Genomic DNA, 22,299 nt, shown 5'->3' on the forward strand with positions numbered 1-22,299 from the left:
GGCATATTGAGAAAGACTGACTCCTCCTGGTCACCCTATCCCGCACCAGCCGCTGCCGCAGCTGTTAGTATGATCTGTCCAGGCATGTGGCAGCTGAACCAGCTACCTCTGCACCCTCCCAATCCCTGTACAGGACCACATGTGAATCCTTTCACTGTGCCCTGTCACATTACCTAACCGAATACAAAACATGACCAGGCCTCAGTCAGTGTAATACAATTAGCCTATTACAACGAGACACGACTGACAGCACCTAAACCACATGCAATATTATGCAGCACAACCGGCCGCTGGCCTGGGAATATTTATTGCCCCATTGCAAAACAAAGCAACATCACGGCCATAAATAACTCCTGAATGATGACAGCGTTCAGATAGGGCCAGACGAAATGTAAACAATAAGTTGAGACAATGTCACTGATGAGAGGTACACAACACAAATTAATGAGGGATGAACACACAGACAGGTCAGAACTGAACAGAACAGTGGGTCAGAACTAGCTGACGGACCTTTAGCTGAACAGCCATGGACTGCAGTGGACATTGCCACTTCAACTCAAATCTGTAGAGGGCAGTGGTACAGACAGAGATCCCCATGAAGGAGTCTAGTGAAGAGGCTGTGGCAGAGTTGGCAGCAGCCATTTGTTGTTGTTAATGAGGAGACACACAATGTCACCATTCACATCACAAGTGTGGGGAGTCCCGAGCATCATCCTTAATTTGTTACCTCTCCAGCAAAGTGAGCATTTGTCCGTTTTCACATTAACGATAGCAAAGGGATATGTTCGAGAGGTTCTCAAGAGGTATCAATTCTCGAGACCATACTGTTGTGTAAACTTTCTAAACTATCACGACTCGGGTGAGTGTCTGAGGTAACACTCGTCTCGTTGAGCTCAAAACTACTACAGTATAAATGGTAATAGTAGAGCAATGTTTTTGAAAACAGCTAAAAATGTAGATATTTTCCTTATATTTGAGACTTGTTTTTATAGAGTTAGGCTGTTGACCTGAAATTGCAGTTACATTCTGAAATTGTGACAGAAGCTGCCGCCTGCACTGAGCCTAACTATGGAAGCCCATTCCAGTCACAGTATTTATTTATTTTCATTAAAAAAAGTCAATAGGGCTACTATCTCAATTTTTTAGATATGCAGATACATTTCTAGATGTATCAGTCAAACTACGCATGTCAAAATGCTGAGATAGTAGTTCAAACAAAAATAATTGTGGGGTGGGGGGGTTCCTTGGACAACCTAACCAGGTAAAACTCCTGGTATGACATAGTAATAAACTAAACTGCAGAATTTTTTTTTTTATATGGGCTACAATGGGACCAGATCAAACGTAATCAGGTCATATGTTTTTTTATATTTTTTATATTTTGTTTTACTCCTGGTCCTAGGGAGGATAAACTAAATCCTGTCAAAAAATCATGAGGTGAAAAAGTATTAAAAGTGTCCCACTTTTCAAAGCTTTTGGGTCAAATGCCAGCTCGCCACACGTTCGCCGGCGGCCCTGCTGTGCTCATCTCTGCAAAAGAGATGGAAATCACCATGATGCTACAAATGAAGAAACATAACCAATACAGTGCATTCGGAAAGTATTCAGATCCCTTGACTTTAGCCACATTTTGTTACATTACAGCCTTGTTCTAAAATTGATGAAATTAAATGTTTTCCCTCATCAATCTACACTCAATACCCCATAGTCAAAATGTTGAGATAGAGTCTGTAGGTGATCAAATAAGACCATAAGAAACAAGACCGTGTGGTCTGATGAAACCAAGATTGAACTCTCTGGCCTGAATGCCAAGTGTCACGTCTGGAGGACCCCGGACACTAATAATAATTAGTGTCTAGTAATAATGACAATTACAACAATACTGAATGAACACTTATTTCAACTTAATAAAATAAATCAAAATCCATTTAGCCTCAAATAAATAATGAAACATGTTCAATTTGGTTTAATGCCAGCAGCATACCACCCTGCATACCACTGCTGGCTTGCTTCTGAAGCTAAGCAGGGTTGGTCCTGGTCAGTTCCTGGATGGGAGACCAGATGCTGCTGGAAGTGGTGTTGGAGGGCCAGTAGGAGGCACTCTTTCCTCTGGTCTAAAAAATATCCCAATTACACAGGGCAGTGATTGGGGACACTGCCCTGTGTAGGGTGCTGTCTTTCGGATGGGATGTTAAACGGGTGTCCTGACTGAGGTCATTAAAGAGACCATGGCACTTACTGTAAGAGTAGGGGTGTTACCCCCGGTGTCCTGGCTAAATTCCCAATCTTGCCCTCAAACCATCATGGTCACCTAATAATCCCCAGTTTACAATTGGCTCATTAATCCCCCTCCTCTCCCCTGTAACTATTCCCCAGGTCGTTGCTGCAAATGAGAACATGTTCTCAGTCAACTTACCTGGTTAAATAAAAAATAAAAAATAAAATAATGCGAGAAGAAAGTAAAAGTGCAATATGTGCCATGTAAAAAAAAAGCTAACGTTTAAGTTCCTTGCTCAGAACATGAAAGCTGGTGGTTCCTTTTAACATGAGGGTTCAATATTCCCAGATAAGTTTTAGGTTGAAGTTATTATAGAACTATTTCTCTCTATACCATTTGTATTTCATATACCTTCGACTATCGGATGTTCTTAAAGGCACTTTAGTATTGCCAGTGTAACATTATAGCTTCCGTCCCTCTCCTTGCCCCTACCTGGGCTCAACCCAGGAACACGTTGACAACAGCCACCCTTGAAGCATCATTAACCATCGCTCCACAAAAGCAGCGGCCCTTACAGAGCAAGGGGAACAAGTACTCCAAATCTCAGAGCGAGTGACGTCACCGATTGTAACGCTATCAGCGCGCACCCCGCTAACTAGCTAGCCATTTCACAACAGTTACATCAGTCTAATATTGGGAGTTGATAGGCTTGAAGTCATAAACAGCTCAATGCTTAACCTCTTCAGTCGACCCTCTACTTTTTTGAACATTTTGTTAAAAATCGCGCAACATTTCAGCGCCCTGCTACTCATGCCAGGAATATAGTACGTTCATATGGTTAGAATGTGTGGATAGGAAACCCTCGGACGTTTTTAAAACTGGTTAAATCACGACTGTGGCTATTACATAACGTGCGTTACATCGGAAAGCCTGATCACAGAAAATGGAAATAAATATCCTTGCGCCACTTCCAGCAATTGTTAACAGTGAGCCGAATTAGATAAGACCGAGCATTCAACTCCCACAGCATCCCCATGTTGTCGAGAGTCTTGTGAATTTAATCATCTTTGATTCTTGGTTGAACCGAAAGAGGGGCACCGCTTACCTCCGGTCTCCGCCCAGATCATTCCGGAAGAGCTCTCTCCTGAAATTTTTTCCAAGACGACAGCTAATGATATTTACATCGCCTACGGATGATTTTTATCGCTTATTAACGTTTACTAATACCTAAAGTAGCATTACAAACGTATTTCGAAGTGTTTTGTGAAAGTTTATCGTCTACTTTTTGAATTTTAAAAAATGACGTTACGTTTTTTTCGTTTATCACACAGTCTACATATAACGATATCTTGGCTTTATATGGCCCGATTTAATCGAAATAAAGACCCAATAGTGTTTATGGGACATCTAGGAGTGCCAACAAAGAAGATGGTGAAAGGTAATGACTGTTTTCTATTTTATTGTGCGGTTTGTGTAACGCCGAAATGCTAATTATTTTGTTTACGTCCCCTGCTGTGCTTTTCTGTTGTAGTGTATTGGTGCATGCTATCAGATAATAGCTTCTCATGCTGTCGCCGAAAAGCATTTTAAAAATCGGACTTGTTGCCTGGATTCACAACGAGTGTAGCTTTAATTTGATACCCTGCATGTGTATTTTAATGAACTTTTGAGTTTTAACTAATACTATTAGCATTTAGCGTAGCGCATTTGCATTTCCAGAGCTCTAGTTGGGACGCAAGCGTCCCAAGTAGAGGCAACAGGTTAAAGCACAGCGAAGCTGGCAAACGCACGAAAGTGCTGTTTGAATGAATGCTTATGAGCCTGCTGCTGCCTACCACCGCTCAGTCGGACTGCTCTATTAAATCATAGACTTAATTATAACATAATAACACGAAGAAATACAAGCCTTAGGTCATTAATATGGTCGAATCCGGAAACTATCATTCCGAAAACAAAAGGTTTATTCTTTGTGAAATACGGAACCGTTCGGTATTTTATCTAACGGGTGGCATCCATAAGTCTAAATATTTGTGTTACATTGCACAACCTTCAATGTTATGTCATAATTACATAAAATTCTTGCAAATTAGTTTTCATGGAGCCCCGCGGCCCAAACTGTTGTATATACCCTGACTCTGCGTGCAATGAACGAAAGAGAAGTGACAATTTCCCTAGTTTAATATTGCCCGCTAACCTGGATTTATTTTAACTAAATATGCAGGTTTAAAAAAAATAGATATACTTCTGTGTACTGATTTTAAGAAAGGTATTGATGTTTATAGTTTGGTACACATTGGTGCACTGGCAATACTATAGTGCCTATAAGAACATCCAATAGTCAAAAGGTATATGAAATACAAATGGTATAGACAAATAGTATAAATACTATATTAACTACAACCTAAAACCTCTTACCTTAGAATATTGAAGACTCGTGTTAAAAGGAACCACCAGCTTTCATATGTTCTCATGTTCTGAGCAAGGAACTTAAAATGTTAGCTTTCTTTTTTTACATGGCACATATTACTTTCTCCAACACTTTGTTTTTGCATTATTTCAACCAAATTGAACATTGAAATTGAATTGATTTTATTGATGTATTATATTAAGTTCAAATAAGTATTCATTTAGTATTGTTGTAATTGTCATTATTACAAATACATTTTAAAAATTCACCCGATTAATCGGTATCGGCTTTTTTTGGTCCTCCAATAAATCTGTAACGGTGTTGAAAAATCATAATCGGTCGACCTCTAGTTGAGTCACATTGTTCAACAGCACTGCCAAAATAACGCATGGGGCGACATTAAAGTATAGAACAAAGCGAGAGACAATTCTATCAGGGCTTGACATCAAGTAAGGCTGATTTTTCACTTGTCTGAAAGCTCAAAAATACAAAATTGTCTTACAACATAGGCCAAAAAAAGGTAGCTGAAAATTGTGTTGTATGATGCAAGGAACCACTTCGCAAAATAACCTGGTATTGACAATGGAAGGCTGCTGGTCTCTGAACCCATGCATTATATCTCCTGCCATTGTGGCCTTGACTAAGGCACTTAACACTCCACAAAGTAAAATACTGCACTGATAGGCTATAAACACGTGGTCTGTCAACCCTCCATCTGGAAAGTTACTGGGTGTGCAGGCTGTTTATCCAACCCTGCTCAAACACAGTCAGCTTATCAAGGTCCTATTGAGCAGCTGATTTTTACTTCTACAATGGTGTGTGTTTGAGTAGGGCTGAAGCAAAACCCTGCACACCCAGTAGCTCTCCTGGACTCTCCGGGAGGAGGGTTGGCTGTCCTGCAACATTAATCACAACCAAATAATTCCCTCATTAAATGAACCATGGACCAAAGATGTTCATTTATTTGCAAGACAAAATATTCAGTGTTCAGGGGACAGCTTGACAACATCGGAGTTACTTGTCAATTAGGCTATTCTAATATTTTTTTTTTTTTACTTTGTCAGAATTACATAGCCAGAATTCTAGCCAATTTTGAGCACTTGAGAGATGGTTTTACAACCGGAGTATGCTCCATTGGTTTAATCAACTCTGCACCCATATCAACTACGTTGGTCATTTGCGTTTATACACGAGTGAGGGTGGAAAGTTATTTTAGGACATCGTACATGCTAATAATAGCACAATGGTTAACTTGAGAGATAGCCAAATCAAAATACCACATTACCAAAAGTATGTGGACGCCTGCTCGTTGAATATCTCATTTCAAAATCATGGGTATTAATATGGAGTTGGTCCCTCCTTTACAGCTATAACAGCATCCACTCTTTTGGGATGGCTTTCCACTAGATGTTGGAACATTGCTGTGGAGACTTGATTCCATTCAGCCACAAAGGGCCAAGCCCGAACCATGAAAAACAGCCCCAGAGCATTAATCCTCCTCCACCAAACTTGACAGTGTGTGGGCAGTTATCTGGGTTTGGCTGATGCCAGGAGAAAGCGTCGTCATTCTGACTGCCAGATGGTGAAGCGTGATTCCAGAGAATGCATTTCCACTGCTCCAGAGTACAATAGCGGCGAGCTTTACACCACTCCAGCCAACGCTTGGCATTGCGCATGGTGAACTTAGGCTTGTATGCGTGCGGCTGTTCGGCCATGGAAACCCATTTCATGAAGCTCCAGACTAAAAGTTATTGTTCCGACATCGCTTCCAGAGGCAGTTTGGAACTCGGTAGTAAGCGTGTTTTTCTTCTTCTTTACTTGTCCATTCGGACAACTTAAATCGATAATCTATTCGTTCTCCAAAACAAAAACACTTGCCGCAAGTGTTAATGTTGAGCCCTGGCTAACTTTCCTTAAACACCGATCACCCAACTATTTAATTTGGCCTACACATTCAGGAAAAACACACTCAAGATTGACATAATTGATTAACAACTTTCCCCAAATCAGGCAGATAAGGATGAACAGCTGCAGCTTGATCCAGACAGCTCTGAGTAGCTATAGTTGTGGTAGTGGTTGTGCAAACCATAATGGAAGAGGACAGCACCAAAGCCCTTACGGTCTGGTCAGCACCTTAATGGCGCTAATAGGCCTTACTGGCAGGACCCCTAAACCCCCCTGCCCATCTACATCCTGGTCCCATAAATGTCAGTGAGCAAATAATGAGACGCCAGGGTGCTGGGAAACGCCATGTATCGTTCATCTAGCCATGCTCCACTAAGCATGCACAAATTACAGACTGGGCAATGCCCTGTAAATCAGACATTTTAATAATGGGCCTCTAGCCCTCCGCCTGCCCACCACAGCCCTTTAATTGGTTAATGTGGAGTAAGTGCATCCTCCCAGGCTTGCTCACAACACAGTAAGTGGTGGTCTACACAATTCTCTGTAGTGGACTAGAGCAGTGTTTACCCAACTTCAGTCCTTGTGTACCCCCAAAAGTACACATTTCTGTTGTAGCCCTGGACAAGCCCACCTGATGAATGAGTTGTATCAGTTTAATTTGGCAGGGGCTACATCAACAAAAGTGTGCGCCGTTGGGGGTACCAGATGACTGGAGTTTGGAAACACTTGACTACAGGAAGGCCTTCTGCTATGCCTCACCTTTCCTCTAAACATTTTGGATACACTTGATAGTTGAGTGAGGCTGAAAATGATTCCATACCCAGACTGACGTTCCTATTGATGTTTGAGTCTGATCCATAGTAAACTAAATCAGAACGCAACAGACTAAATGAAATCTTGCACAATGTTAAGTTAGTGTTGTTTATGTCCAAATCAAACAATGAAAAGTGGAAAATTAAGCAAGTCAAAACATTTGGCATGTGCCTGCTCTTGTTTTGTTCAATGCAAAAACTTGAAGAGCACCCCTATTATGTAATGCGTGACGCTCATTGGTCCAGTCACTTTGTAGAAACTGAAGTATGTGTCTGGGCCTGGCAGTAGTTGCGTTGTGCTAGGCTGTGTGACGCAGCAGAAGGGTGTGGTATGATTGCCATCATCCACCACAAGGACAAGATCCAGCAGATCCCAGGAGAGGCCCAGCTTAGACAGCCAAACAGAGAGCGTAGGGTTGGGTCTTGCCCAATCGGATGGGGTGATATTCTTAGGGCCCAATAAAAATCTGTGTTGCGGTAAAACGCAGATGGAATCACAAAACTCAGATGGCATTTAAAATGGAATTAAACAAATGTATTGAACGTATTAGAAAAAGGCATTCATTTGCCCAAGTTGTCATATGACATGAACAAAATGCATTGGCGATTTGTATTTTCCTCTGTGTGTGGTGCGCGCGTATGTCTACACTTTGTGTAGCCGTTAGCGATGATGCTAATGATAACCCCCGTTCTGGTGCAGATGAAAAGGCTTTCCCAAAAACCTTCTCAATTAAAACTACAAAGTAGCCCATGCCTACCTGGCAGAATAATATTATTATTTACATCAATCCAGTGGCCATTTGTTGTGAAAATATAACCACAACCATCATATTAACTGCTGACATGCAGTTGTGGGTGCGCAGTTGATAGCAATGGTGCATGTGCTGGTTGTAAAAGTTTCTCAAGTGGTCAAAATTGTCTGGGACTCCTCTATTCAATACAAAAATATTCTTAGCTTAATTGACAAGTCACTCCAACGATGTCAAGATCTCCCCTGAACATTTCAACCTTAAACATCTTAGTTACCTACCTCGCCCACCTTAGCCATATGATCCCTGGGTCATTGAATGAGGGAATTATTTTATGAAGGCATAAAAAGTACTTGGTTGTAAACTAATGTTGCAGGGTGGCCAACCATCCGCCAGGAGAGCTACTGGGTGTGCAGGCTTTTGCTCCAGCCCTGTACGAACACACCTCAAAAATCAGCTGCTCAACAGGACCTTCATAAGGTGACTCTGGTGTGGTGCTGGGTCAAAAGTGGTTTAAGCATATTTTTGGACTTATATAGAACATCCAATTTTGTTGTTTTTCTGTGTTATATATATATATATATATATATATATTTATTTTGTACCTTTATTTAACTAGGCAAGTCGGTTAAGAACACATTCTTATTTTCAATGACAGCCTAGGTACAGTGGGTTAACTGCCTGTTCAGGGGCAGAAAGACAGATTTGTACCTTGTCAGCTCGGGGGTTTGAACTTGCTAGTCCAACACTAACCACTAGGCTACCCTGCCGCCCCTGTGATTGAGAATGAAAATTTGAATTTTTGAAAAACAGATATCTGGAGGAACTAAAGAGAAAATGGAATCAGGCAAATAAATTCAGATTTTATAAAGGCCCTCTATTTCAGATCTTCTTCCTGTATAATCAACGTTCAACAGCATTACTGCAGGGGGAGGATCATTGTTCCTGAGAAACTATCCCAGTCAGTTTTTTCCTGGATCACAGCACCCCACAAGACACACAAAAAAAGCTATGGGAGACGAGATGAAACAAGACATTGACTAAATATATTTGATGGAGCCAAATGTCATCGAATAACCTATTTCACTCTGGTGGAGCTGTGGCACAAAAGAGATATACAGTTGATGTCGGAAGTTTACGTACCCCTTAGCCAAATACATTTAAACTCGGTTTTCACAATTCCTGACATTTAATCCTAGTAAAAACTCCCCATATTAGGTCAGTTAGGATCACCACTTTATTTTAAGAATGTGAAATGTCAGAATAATAGTAGAGAGAATGATTTATTTCAGCTTTTTATTTCTTTATTCACATTCCCAGTGGGTCAGAAGTTTACATACACTCAATTAGTATTTGGTGGCATTGCCTTAAATTGTTTAACTTGGGTCAAATGTTTGGGTAGCCTTCCACAAGCTTCCCACAATAAGTTATGAGGTATGGGACAAAATTCAGTGCTGTTTGAATGAATGATTACGGGCCTGCTGCTGCTCAGTCGGACTGCTCTATCAAATCAGACTTAATTATAACATATTAACACAGAAATACGAGCCTTTGGTCATTAATATGATCGAATCCGGAAACTATCATTTCGAAAACAAAACGTTTATTCTTTCAGTGAAATACAGAACCGTTCCGTATTTTATCTAACGGGTGGCATCCATCAGTCATATTCCTGTTACATTGCACAACCTTCAATGTTATGTCATAATTACGTAAAATTCTGGCAAATTAGTTCGCAATAAGCCAGGCGGCTCAAACTGTTGCATATACACTGACGCTGCGTGCAATGCTGCGTGCAATGAACGCAAGAGAAGTGACACAATTTCACCTGGTTAATGTTGCCTGCTAACCTGGATTTCTTTTAGCTAAATATGCAGTTTTAAAAATATATACTTCTGTGTATTGATTTTAAGAAAGGTATTGATGTTTATGGTTAGGTACACATTGGAGCAACGACAGTCCTTTTTCGCGAATGCACACCGCATTGATTATATGCAACGCATATGTAGTTATAACTAGTGATTATGATTGATGAAGTTTAATGCTAGCTAGCAACTTACCTTGGCTTCTTTCTGCATTCGCATAACAGGCGGGCTCCTCGTGAGGCAGGTGGTTAGAGCGTTGGACTAATTAACCGTAAGGTTGCAAGATTGAATCCCTGAGCTGACAAGGTAAAAATCTGTCGTTCTGCCCCTGAACAAGGCAGTTAAACCTCTTAGAACCACCCATCCCGGATCCGGTATATTTGTCATCAGCAACGCTGAATAGCATAGCGCAACAGTCAAATAATATTACTAGAAAATATTCATATTCAAATCACAAGTGAAATATAGCGAAACACAGCTTAGCCTTTTGTTAATCACCCTGTCATCTCAGGTTCTGAAATTATGCTTTACAGCAAAAGCATTACAAGCGTTTGTGTAAGTTTATCGATAGCATAGCAAAACAATAAGTACACCTAGCATCAGGTAACTTGGTCACGAAAATCATGTTGACATGTTTCTGTGGACATTGTGAAGACTATTTGGAATTTCCGTCTGCGTTGCCGTGACCGCTCTTTCCTGTGGATTTCTGAACATAACGCGACAAACTAACGGAGGTATTTGGATATAAAAAATATCTTTATGGAACAAAAGGAACATTTGTTGTGTAACTGGGAGTCTCGTGAGTGAAAACAGCCGAAGATCAAAGGTAAATGGTTAATTTGATTGCTTTTCTGATTTTCGTGACCAAGCTTCCTGATGCTAAGTGTACATAATACTATGCTATCTATAAACTTACACAAACGCTTGGATTGCTTTCGCTGTAAAGAATAATTTCAAAATCTGAGACGACAGGTGGATTAACAAAAGGCTAAGCTGTGTTTTGCAATATTGCACATGTGATTTCATGAATATGAATATTCTTTAGTAATATTATTTAACTGTTGCACTATGCTATTCAGCGGTTGCTGACAAATGATCCCGCGACAGGGATGGGTAGCGTCAAGAAGTTAACTGACTTGTTAAATAAAGATTAAATAAAAGGTGTAAAAATATACATAAATACATACATACACAGGAAAGAAAGAAAAAAAAGAAAAGAAAAAAATCGGCGTCCAAAATGACTGATTTCCGATTGTTATGAAAATTTGAAATTGGCCATTCCGATTAATCGGTTGACCTCTAGTACCTTCAGGCATTTGGAAATTGCTCCCAAGGATGAACCAGACTTGGAGTTCTACAATTTTTGGGAGTCTTGGCTAATTTATTTGTATTCTCCCATGATGTCAAGCAAAGAGGCACTGAGTTTGAAGGTAGGCCTTGAAATACATCCACAGGTCCGCATCCAATTGACTCAAATGATGTCAATTAGCCTATCAGAAGCTTCTAAAGCCATGACATCATTTTCTGGAATTTTACAAGCTGTTTGAAGGCACAGTCAACTTAGTATATGTAAACCTCTGACCCACTGGAATTGTAATACACTGAATTCAAAGTGAAATAATCTGTCTAAACAATTGGTGGAAAAATAACTTGTGTCATGCAAAAAGTAGATGTCCTAACCGACTTGCCAAAACGATAGTTTGTTAACAAGAAATTTGTGGTGGTTTAAAAACCGAGTTTTAATGACTCCAACCTAAGTGTGTGTAAAAGGCCTATCGGTATGCTAAAGCGAGCCTTGCCGGCTGTGCATCTTGTGATGGATTGTAAATCATGGAATGCAGAGCAACTCAGCTGTCCTCAGAACTGGATAACATTTTTGCCTCATCCTCCCCTCTTATTAGGCTACTATATGCATTTTAGGTAGGTTGTACATAGCTAAAATAAAATGTTAATAGGCCTAGGCCAACTACATATCATTTCTTCCATAAGCTCAGCTGTAGTAGCCCAAGTTTTGTTCTGACTCATTTGATTTTTCCACCTTGGTATTGTTTGCTCAATTTCACTTCTTGTGGCCTAAAATATTTGTATCGCATAGACTCTGACTTCCATAATTATTCCCATTTTAAAGCTGCAACTTAAGGACATTGAACACTATTAGAATAATCATAACTAATTTGTCTTAATGCTTTTATGATATTTCCGTTAGTAAGATTAGGTCTTTGGTTGTTTGGTTCGCAATGGTGAGAGATTTTTTTTTTTTTACAGCCCTCGTATGCATGCATCATTTTTGTCTTATAATGCTTTGCTCATCTGTAAGGCTTGTTCAAATTTCTCATTCAATTTTTATAACTTGCTTTATTTTCTCTATCGCTCTCTCATTATTACCTTAGGACTCCCATGTTTTTGGGTTATTCAAAATCAACTTAGCCTAGAACTCAGTTTCATTCCTTCATTGTTTGATCCTGAAATAAAGTGTCAGGAGAAACCTAGCATGCATTAAACTGAGTGTCTTAATAGGAAAAGTCATATTCATGTCAAATAGAGAAAATTATATTTTTTGGAGACGGTTACTGACACCGGCCCTATTCATTTAACGGGTATTGTAACTTCAGCTAAATTGCCAGCCAGCTATCCGTTCGCTAGTTAAATAACAATTTACAAAGTGCCAACAATGACCACAGTGCTGGGAGCTAACCAACCAGGTTCAATGTTAGCTAGCTAACTTAGGCTCTGTTTGCTCTAAAAGCTAACAGCTCCGGGAAACGAATAATGTCCGCTAGAGATCAAGCCAGCTAACGTTAGGGTCTCAGACCATGAGAAACAAGATTATGTGGTCTGATGAAACCTGAACGCCAAGCGTCACGTCTGGAGGAAACCTGTCTCCATCCCTACGGTGAAGCATGGTGGTGGCAGCATCATGCTGTGAGGATGTTTTTCAGCGGCAGGGACTGGGAGCCTAGTCAGGATCGAGGCAAAGATGAACAGAGCTAAGTACAGAGATCTTTGATGAAAACCTGCTCCAGAGTGCTCAGGATGTCAGACTGGGGTGAAGGTTCACCTTCCAACAGGACAACAACCCTAAGCACACAGCCAAGACAAGGCAAAAGTTGCTTCGGGACAAGTCTCTGAATGTTCTTGAGTGGCCCAGCCAGAGTCCGGACTTGAACCCGATCTAACATCTCTGGAGAGACCTGAAAATAGAGCAACGCTCCCCATCCAAAATGACAGAGCTTGAGAGGATCAGCAGAGAAAATTGATTAAACCCCCCAAAATACAGGTGTGCCAAGCATGTAGCGTCATACCCAAGAAGATTTGAGGCTGTAATCACTGCAAAAGCTGCTTCAACAAAGTACTGAGTAAAGGGTCTGAATACCAATTTTTTTAAAGAAATCACATATTAAATAAATAAATAAAAAATTTTGCTTTGTCATTATGGGGCATTGTGTGTAGATTGATGAGGGGGAAAAAAATACTGAATCGATTTTAGAATAAGGCTGTAACGTAACAAAATGTGGAAAAGGGGTCTGAATACTTTCCGAATGCACTGTAATAGGGTTCCTTTGTGCTTTTTGAATCAACAACAGATGTGACATTTCTGGGTGCATAACATACATTCTGGCGGGAGTGCATTCAGTCCTATGAATTATCTCAAATTGCAGTAGTTTGTCTTAGGTTGTAGGAGCAGGTATGAACATTTCTCCTCAATTTCTTCCTTTAGATCCATTTCCCATTTTTTCCTTACAGGGTTCTGAACCATCAGGTAGAGTTCCAATCAAACCTTTATATAACTTGGCAATCAACTTTTTTGGCGTAGCAGCTTCTTTCAGTATCAATCCATATCGAGCCATAATCATGGGGATCATTCCATACTGGATGGGGAAGTTCATCTTGCTTTAGAGCCGTTGTGAGCATAAGTAACATAGGTGTTTAGCAATTTGGGACGAAAGTGTCTATAAGATTCCATTAGGAATCCATCATTAAAAGGAGGTTCCCCATTTTGTAGATTACATCCATATTCATTTTCTCTGGTTCACTTAGAAAATGGCCTTAACCTCACTAGGGTAGGGGGCAGCATTCGGAATTTTGGATGAAAAGCGTGCCCAAAGTAAACTGCCTGCTACTCAGGTCCAGAAGCTAGGATATGCATATAATTGGTAGATTTGGAGAGAAACCACCACAGTTTCCAAAACTGTTAAAATAATATCTGTGAGTATAACAGAACTGATATGGCAGGCGAAAACATGAGGAAAATCGATCCAGGAACTGCTATTGTTTTGAAATGACCCTTTTCCATTGAAAGCCTTTTTCCACCATACAAAGACTTATGACGCAGTTCACGATCTCTATGGCTTCCACAACATGTGGCTGGTCTTTAGGCATTGCTTCAGGCGTTTACTCTGAAAAATGAGAGAGAAACAGCACTTCATTGAGTGGCCAGTGGAAATTTCAAGACATGAGTCCAGCGTGTGACCGGGAGCGCGCCTTTCTTGTTTCTCCTTTTCTAGTGACGAAGCTTTTGTCCGGTTGAAATATGATCGATTATTTATGACAAAAACAACCTGAGGATGGATTATAAACCTAGAAACATGTCAAACTACGAACTCTTATGGTACTTTTTAGATTTTGTGTCTGTCTGTTGTGACCGCGCTTTGTTCCAATGTATTACTGAACAAAAGGTTTTGAATATGAAGAGGGACTTTAACAAAACAAACCTTTATTGTGTAACATGGAGTCTACGGAATGCAACCATATGAAAATTAAAGGTAAGTGATCAATTTTAATCGCTATTTCTGACTTGTTATTCCTCTTCTTGGCTGCTAACTGTTTGTAATGATTTGTCTGCTGGGCACTGTTCTCAGATAATCGCAAGGTTTGCTTTCGCCGTAAAGTTCTTTTGAAATCTGACACAGCGGTTGGATTAACAAGAAGTTATTTTTTAAACCGATGTATAACACTTGTATGTTTCATGAATTTTTATAATGAGTATTTCTGTTTTTGAATTAGGCGCTCTGCAATATCACTGGATGTTGGCCAGATGGGACGGTAGCGTCCTGCACCCTCTAGAGCGGTCCGGATGAAAAGCGCGCCCAAAGTAAACTGCCTGTTACCCAGAAGCTAGGATATGCATATAATTGGTAGATTAGGATAGAAAACACTTAAGTTTCTAAAACTATTAAAATGATGTATGTGAGTATAACAGAACTGATATGGCAGGCAAAACCCTGAGGACAAACCATAAAAAAAAACATTTCAGCCTACCACTGTTTCCAATGGCTGTCATGTTAATTATGAGGCTAAATCCTCCTAGATTGCAGATCCTAGATCCTTCCACTAGATGTCAGTCTTTTAGAGTTTCAGGCTTGGTTTTGGAAAAATGAGCTAGAATTTGTAGTTTTTTTAAGTGGCTCCCATTTTGGCTGTAGTGTTTTCATGTGCGTGGATGAGAGCGCGTTCTTTGTTGTTCATCTCCGGTAAAGACAATAACGATTCTCCATCTTAAATTTTATTTACATATTAGGGTACCTGAGGTTTGATTATAAACGTTGTTTGACTTGTTTGGAGAAGTTTATTGGTAACGTTTGGGATTCATTTTTTATGCATTTTGAAGGAGGGAAACCGGTGGATGATTGAATGAAGCACGCCAGATAAAATGAGTTTCTGGGGATAAAAAAAAAAAAAAGGACTTTATTGAACAAAATGACCATTTGTGATGGCACTCCAAAAGGTCCCAGCTACAACAGAAGAAGATCTTCAAAGGTAAGGCATTTATTATAATCGCTATTTCTGACTTCAACCTGCCGGGCTGAAAAATGTTTTTCATGCTATTGTATGCGGGGCACTGTCCTCAGATAATCGCATGGTGTGCTTTCACCGTAAAGCCTTTTTGAAATCTGACACAGCAGCTGGATTAACAATTAGTTGAGCTTCATTTTGATGTATGACACTTGCATTTTCATGAATGTTAAATATGACTATTTCTGTAATTTGAATTTCGCGCTCTGCAATTTTCCCCGAATGATGTCGAGGTGGGTCGCTAGCGGAACGCCTGCGCCATTAAGGTTATTATTCCCAGACAACAGTTGGCCATACTTCACTATCTACACTTATTTGCAAAAACATGTCCGTGTTGAGATAAGGAGTTTATCTACAAGTAAGTGTTGAATCTGAGATTTCTAGTCTTGAGTCAATGAGGTTGACACAACAGTGTGGTGAGGTTTTCACCATGGCACTGTTCTGGAGGGACCAGAGAGAGCATTGTGTGGTGTAGAGTTGCAAGCCTAGAGATGATTACATCAGTTAGAAAGAAAAATGGTATGCAGATAATGCATCACAGTCCAGACAAATTAGCCTGACAGGAACAAGCGGTACCTGCGGCAGAGAATATAACATTAATTTCAATAGACCACATGAGATTACGGAAATTGTACAGCAGTGTACAGAAGCCGCTGGTCTTCCATTAGCCATTTGTTATATTTCTCCACAGTTAGTGTAGCGTAGCCTAACTAGAATGAATCCCATAACTGCAACTGTAGGAGAGAGGACAGGCAGCCTAACTTCTTGGTGACAGGGGGGGCAGTATTGAGTAGCTTGGATGAATAAGGTGCCCAGAGTAAACTGCCTGCTACTGTGTCCCAGATGCTAATATATGCATATTATTAGTAGTATTGGATAGAAACCACCCTGAAGTTTCTAAAACTGTTTGAATGATGTCTGTGAATATAACAGAACTCATATGGCAGGCGAAAACTTGAGAAAAATCCAACCAGGAAGTGGGAAATCTGAGGTTTGTAGTTTTTCAAAGCTTGGCCTACACAATGTCTATGGAGTCTAGTTGCACTTCCTACAGCTTACACTAGATGTCAACCGTCTTTAGAAACTTGTTTCAGGCTTCTGCTATAAAGGAGGGGGGAATGGGAGCTGAATGAGTCAGTGGTCTGGCAGAGTGTCTCAGGCTCGTGACACGCGCTCCCGACAGAGTTCCAGTGCTTTTCTTCAGACATAGGAATGCTCCGGTTGGAACCTTATTGATGATTTATGTTAAAAAAAACATCCTAAAGATTGATTCCATACATCGTTTGACAAGTTTCTACGACCTGTAAGTGAACTTTGAGTTTGTCTGGACAAAGTGCTCGCGTCTCATGAAGATGGATTACTGGGCTGAACACGCTAACAACAAGTGGCTATTTGGACATAAATTATGGACTTTATGTAACAAATCAGTCATTTATTGTCGAACTGGGATTCCTGCGAGTGCCTTCTGATGAAGATCAAAGGCAAGTGAATATTTATAGTGTTATTTCTAACTTCTGTTGACTCCAACATGGCGGATATTTCTTTGGCTGGATTGGGTTCTGAGTGCCGTTCTCAGATTATGCTTTTTCCGCAAAGTCTTTCGCATGTTTTAGAACTACTGAACGTAACGCGCCAATGTAAAGAGATTTTTTTATATAAATATGCACTTTATCGAACAAAACATACATGTATTGTGTAACATGAAGTCCTATGAGTGTCATCTAATGAAGATCAAAGATGAGTGATTAATTCTATCTATATTTGTGCTTTTTGTGACTCCTCTCTTTGGCTGGAAAAAATGGCTGTGTTTTTGTGACTTGGTGGTGACCTATCAATCGTTTATGGTGCTTTCGCTGTAAAGCATTTTTGAAATCAGACACTGTGGCTGGATTAATGAGAATCATATCTTTAAAATAGTGTAAAATACTTGTATGCTTGAGGAATTTTAATTATGAGATTTTGTTGTTTTGAATTTGGCGCCCTGCACTTTCACTGGCTGTTGGCGGGGTGGGACGCTAGCATCCCACATATGCCAGAGAGGTTAACTGAGCGACTGCTGGAATGACCATGAGGATTCAGGCCTGGCTGTAGAGGATTACACCGACTTCCTGTGACAGTACACAGAGCTCGCTGAGATTACATTCCCATTGCTTCCATATGCAGGGTTTGGCCACCCAATCTGCCCAGCACAAGGACAAGGCACAGTATCAAAAGGGCTTTTGATAAGCATCTGAGATAGCCACTCTGTGACTCGCAACATTCTCTTTGAATGGGGCAAATGATCCCAGTCCACTGAGAGAGAAATGGGCCCTCTCTGTGGCCGAGCTCCTTGGTCTCACCCCCGCTGCCCAACACAGAGCATAGAGACGACCCTGGCAGCGCCACGAAGTGCCAGATTAATGCTGACTCTGGTGTGTGATTCAACAGGAGGGGAAGAAGAGGGAAGACAGAGAGGATTATACCAGGCAAAAGCAGTGCTCCATTTCAACTACACTACATTTACATTACATTTAAGTCATTTAGCAGACGCTCTTATCCAGAGCGACTTACAAATTGGTGCGTTCACCTTAAGACATCCAGTGGAACAGCCACTTTACAATAGTGCATCTAAATCTTTTAAGGGGGGGTGAGAAGGATTACTTTATCCTATCCTAGGTATTCCTGAAAGAGGTGGGGTTTCAGGTGTCTCCGGAAGGTGGTGATTGACTCCGCTGTCCTGGCGTCGTGAGGGAGTTTGTTCCACCATTGGGGGCCAGAGCAGCGAACAGTTTTGACTGGGCTGCGCGGGAACTGTACTTCCTCAGTGGTAGGGAGGCGAGCAGGCCAGAGGTGGATGAACGCAGTGCCCTTGTTTGGGTGTAGGGCCTGATCAGAGCCTGGAGGTACTGAGGTGCCGTTCCCCTCACAGCTCCGTAGGCAAGCACCATGGTCTTGTAGCGGATGCGAGCTTCAACTGGAAGCCAGTGGAGAGAGCGGAGGAGCGGGGTGACGTGAGAGAACTTGGGAAGGTTGAACACCAGAAGGGCTGCGGCGTTCTGGATGAGTTGTAGGGGTTTAATGGCACAGGCAGGGAGCCCAGCCAACAGCGAGTTGCAGTAATCCAGACGGGAGATGACAAGTGCCTGGATTAGGACCTGCGCTGCTTCCTGTGTGAGGCAGGGTCGTACTCTGCGGATGTTGTAGAGCATGAACCTACAAGAACGGGCCACCGCCTTGATGTTAGTTGAGAACGACAGGGTGTTGTCCAGGATCACGCCAAGGTTCTTAGCGCTCTGGGAGGAGGACACAATGGAGTTGTCAACCGTGATGGCGAGATCATGGAATGGGCAGTCCTTCCCCGGGAGGAAGAGCAGCTCCGTCTTGCCGAGGTTCAGCTTGAGGTGGTGATCCGTCATCCACACTGATATGTCTGCCAGACATGCAGAGATGCGATTCGCCACCTGGTCATCAGAAGGGGAAAGGAGAAGATTAATTGTGTGTCGTCTGCATAGCAATGATAGGAGAGACCATGTGAGGTTATGACAGAGCCAAGTGACTTGGTGTATAGCGAGAATAGGAGAGGGCCTAGAACAGAGCCCTGGGGTCGCCAGTGGTGAGAGCGCGTGGTGAGGAGACAGATTCTCGCCACGCCACCTGGTAGGAGCGACCTGTCAGGTAGGACGCAATCCAAGCGCGGGCCGCGCCGGAGATGCCCAACTCGGAGAGGGTGGAGAGGAGGATCTGATGGTTCACAGTATCGAAGGCAGCCGATAGGTCTAGAAGGATGAGAGCAGAGGAGAGAGAGTTAGCTTTAGCAGTGCGGAGGGCCTCCGTGATACAGAGAAGAGCAGTCTCAGTTGAATGACTAGTCTTGAAACCTGACTGATTTGGATCAAGAAGGTCATTCTGAGAGAGATAGCGGGAGAGCTGGCCAAGGACGGCACGTCCAAGAGTTTTGGAGAGAAAAGAAAGAAGGGATACTGGTCTGTAGTTGTTGACATCGGAGGGATCGAGTGTAGGTTTTTTTCAGAAGGGGTGCAACTCTCGCTCTCTTGAAGACAGAAGGGACGTAGCCAGCGGTCAGGGATGAGTTGATGAGCGAGGTGAGGTAAGGGAGAAGGTCTCCGGAAATGGTCTGGAGAAGAGAGGAGGGAATAGGGTCAAGCGGGCAGGTTGTTGGGCGGCCGGCCGTCACAAGACGCGAGATTTCATCTGGAGAGAGAGGGGAGAAAGAGGACAGAGCACAGGGTAGGGCAGTGTGAGCAGAACCAGCGGTGTCGTTTGACTTAGCAAACGAGGATCGGATGTCGTCGACCTTCTTTTCAAAATGGTTGACGAAGTCATCTGCAGAGAGGGAGGGGGAGGGGAGGAGGATTCAGGAGGGAGGAGAAGGTGGCAAAGAGCTTCCTAGGGTTAGAGGCAGATGCTTGGAATTTAGAGTGGTAGAAAGTGGCTTTAGCAGCAGAGACAGAAGAGGAAAATGTAGAGAGGAGGGAGTGAAAGGATGCCAGGTCCGCAGGGAGGCGAGGTTTTCCTCCATTTCCGCTCGGCTGCCCGGAGCCCTGTTCTGTGAGCTCGCAATGAGTCGTCGAGCCACGGAGCAGGAGGGGAGGACCGAGCCGGCCTGGAGGATAGGGGACATAGAGAATCAAGGGATGCAGAAAGGGAGGAGAGGAGGGTTGAGGAGGCAGAATCAGGAGATAGGTTGGAGAAGGTTTGAGCAGAGGGAAGAGATGATAGGATGGAAGAGGAGAGAGTAGCGGGGAGAGAGAGCGAAGATTGGGACGGCGCGATACCATCCGAGTAGGGGCAGTGTGGGAAGTGTTGGATGAGAGCGAGAGGGAAAAGGATACAAGGTAGTGGTCGGAGACTTGGAGGGAGTTGCAGTGAGGTTAGTGGAAGAACAGCATCTAGTAAAGATGAGGTCGAGCGTATTGCCTGCCTTGTGAGTAGAGGGGGAAGGTGAGAGTGTGAGGTCAAAAGAGGAGAGGAGTGGAAAGAAGGAGGCAGAGAGGAATGAGTCAAAGGTAGACGTGGGGAGGTTAAAGTCGCCCAGAACTGTGAGAGGTAAGCCGTCCTCAGGAAAGGAGCTTATCAAGGCATCAAGCTCATTGATGAACTCTCCGAGGGAACCTGGAGGGCGATAAATGATAAGGATGTTAAGCTTGAAAGGGCTGGTAACTGTGACAGCATGGAATTCAAAGGAGGCGATAGACAGATGGGTAAGGGAGAAAGAGAGAATGACCACTTGGGAGAGATGAGGATCCCGGTGCCACCACCCCGCTGACCAGAAGCTCTCGGGGTGTGCGAGAACACGTGGGCGGACGAAGAGAGAGCAGTAGGAGTAGCAGTGTTATCTGTGGTGATCCATGTTTCCGTCAGTGCCAAGAAGTCGAGGGACTGGAGGGAGGCATAGGCTGAGATGAACTCTGCCTTGTTGGCCGCAGATCGGCAGTTCCAGAGGCTACCGGAGACCTGGAACTCCACGTGGGTCGTGCGCGCTGGGACCACCAGATTAGAGTGGCCGCGGCCACGCGGTGTGGAGCGTTTGTATGGTCTGTGCAGAGAGGAGAGAACAGGGATAGACAGACACATAGTTGACAGGCTACAGAAGAGGCTACGCTAATGCAAAGGAGATTGGAATGACAAGTGGACTACACGTCTCGAATGTTCAGAAAGTTAAGCTTACGTAGCAGGAATCTTATTGACTAAAATAATTCAAATGATACAGTACTGCTGAAGTAGGCTAGCTGGCAGTGGCTGCGTTGTTGTTGTTCTATCTCTCTATAGTGCTGTTTCTTGTATTATGGTCTCTTGTTTCTTTAGAGGTTTCACTTTGTTGTCCTTTTTCTTTTCCTTTTTCTTCTGTCCTTATTTTGTCTTCCTTTCTTCTGTTAACTAGATATTTTTTGTTGTTATTCACTAACACTAACACACTAAGATGATACAAAGAGAGAGAAAGATAAAGCAGACGAGTAGAGATGGAATGAATATGAAGTATTTGAGCTGAGCTTTGGGCACAGAGAGAACAGAGTCTTGGATGAGTGTGACGGTGGAAAGACTCTAGAGTTGCTGAGGTCGAAGGGCCCAAGTCATATGCCTGGATCTCTGGATAAGCACTGACAGAGCAGTCAGCCACAACACAGGCCAAGTCCTGAAACCCAATCAACACTAAACAGCAGTCCAATAGACCAGTCCCCCCACATGGAAAACCAAAAGTACCCTCATAACATTCATACAGCAATCAGGGTGGGAAATTAACACTTGAACAAACACCAAATGCGGGTAGATTTTGGCATTGGCGGTAAGGTTGGGCGGTATCCAGATTTTCATACCGTCCAAGCGTTTTTTTGACGCACAAAACAATTTAGGCAACAGTGAACTTGATTCAGGAGGGGATTGAATGTCTCTGCTGTAACCAAGAAGCTTGATCTTGACATCTAGCCACTTAGCAAACCAAATGCATTGCTGTGGCCCTGAGCTGGATATAATTTCACACATATTACATTTATTTTTAGTTATACTTAACTTAGTTAGCTATAAGCAGTGGTGTTGCACCCGCGGCCCCGAC

At 42.4% G+C, this 22,299-nt stretch overlaps 1 protein-coding gene across 1 annotated transcript in view; it reads right to left on the reverse strand.

Moving 5' to 3' along the window:
* The window catches only part of LOC115145018 (tyrosine-protein kinase ABL2-like), a 43,152-nt gene that overhangs the window by 14,224 nt on the left and 6,629 nt on the right, over positions 1-22,299 (reverse strand). The gene's annotated exons all lie outside the window — the stretch shown is intronic.

The sequence above is a fragment of the Oncorhynchus nerka genome, linkage group LG17, assembly GCF_034236695.1.
Source record: "Oncorhynchus nerka isolate Pitt River linkage group LG17, Oner_Uvic_2.0, whole genome shotgun sequence".
NCBI lineage: Eukaryota > Metazoa > Chordata > Actinopteri > Salmoniformes > Salmonidae > Oncorhynchus > Oncorhynchus nerka.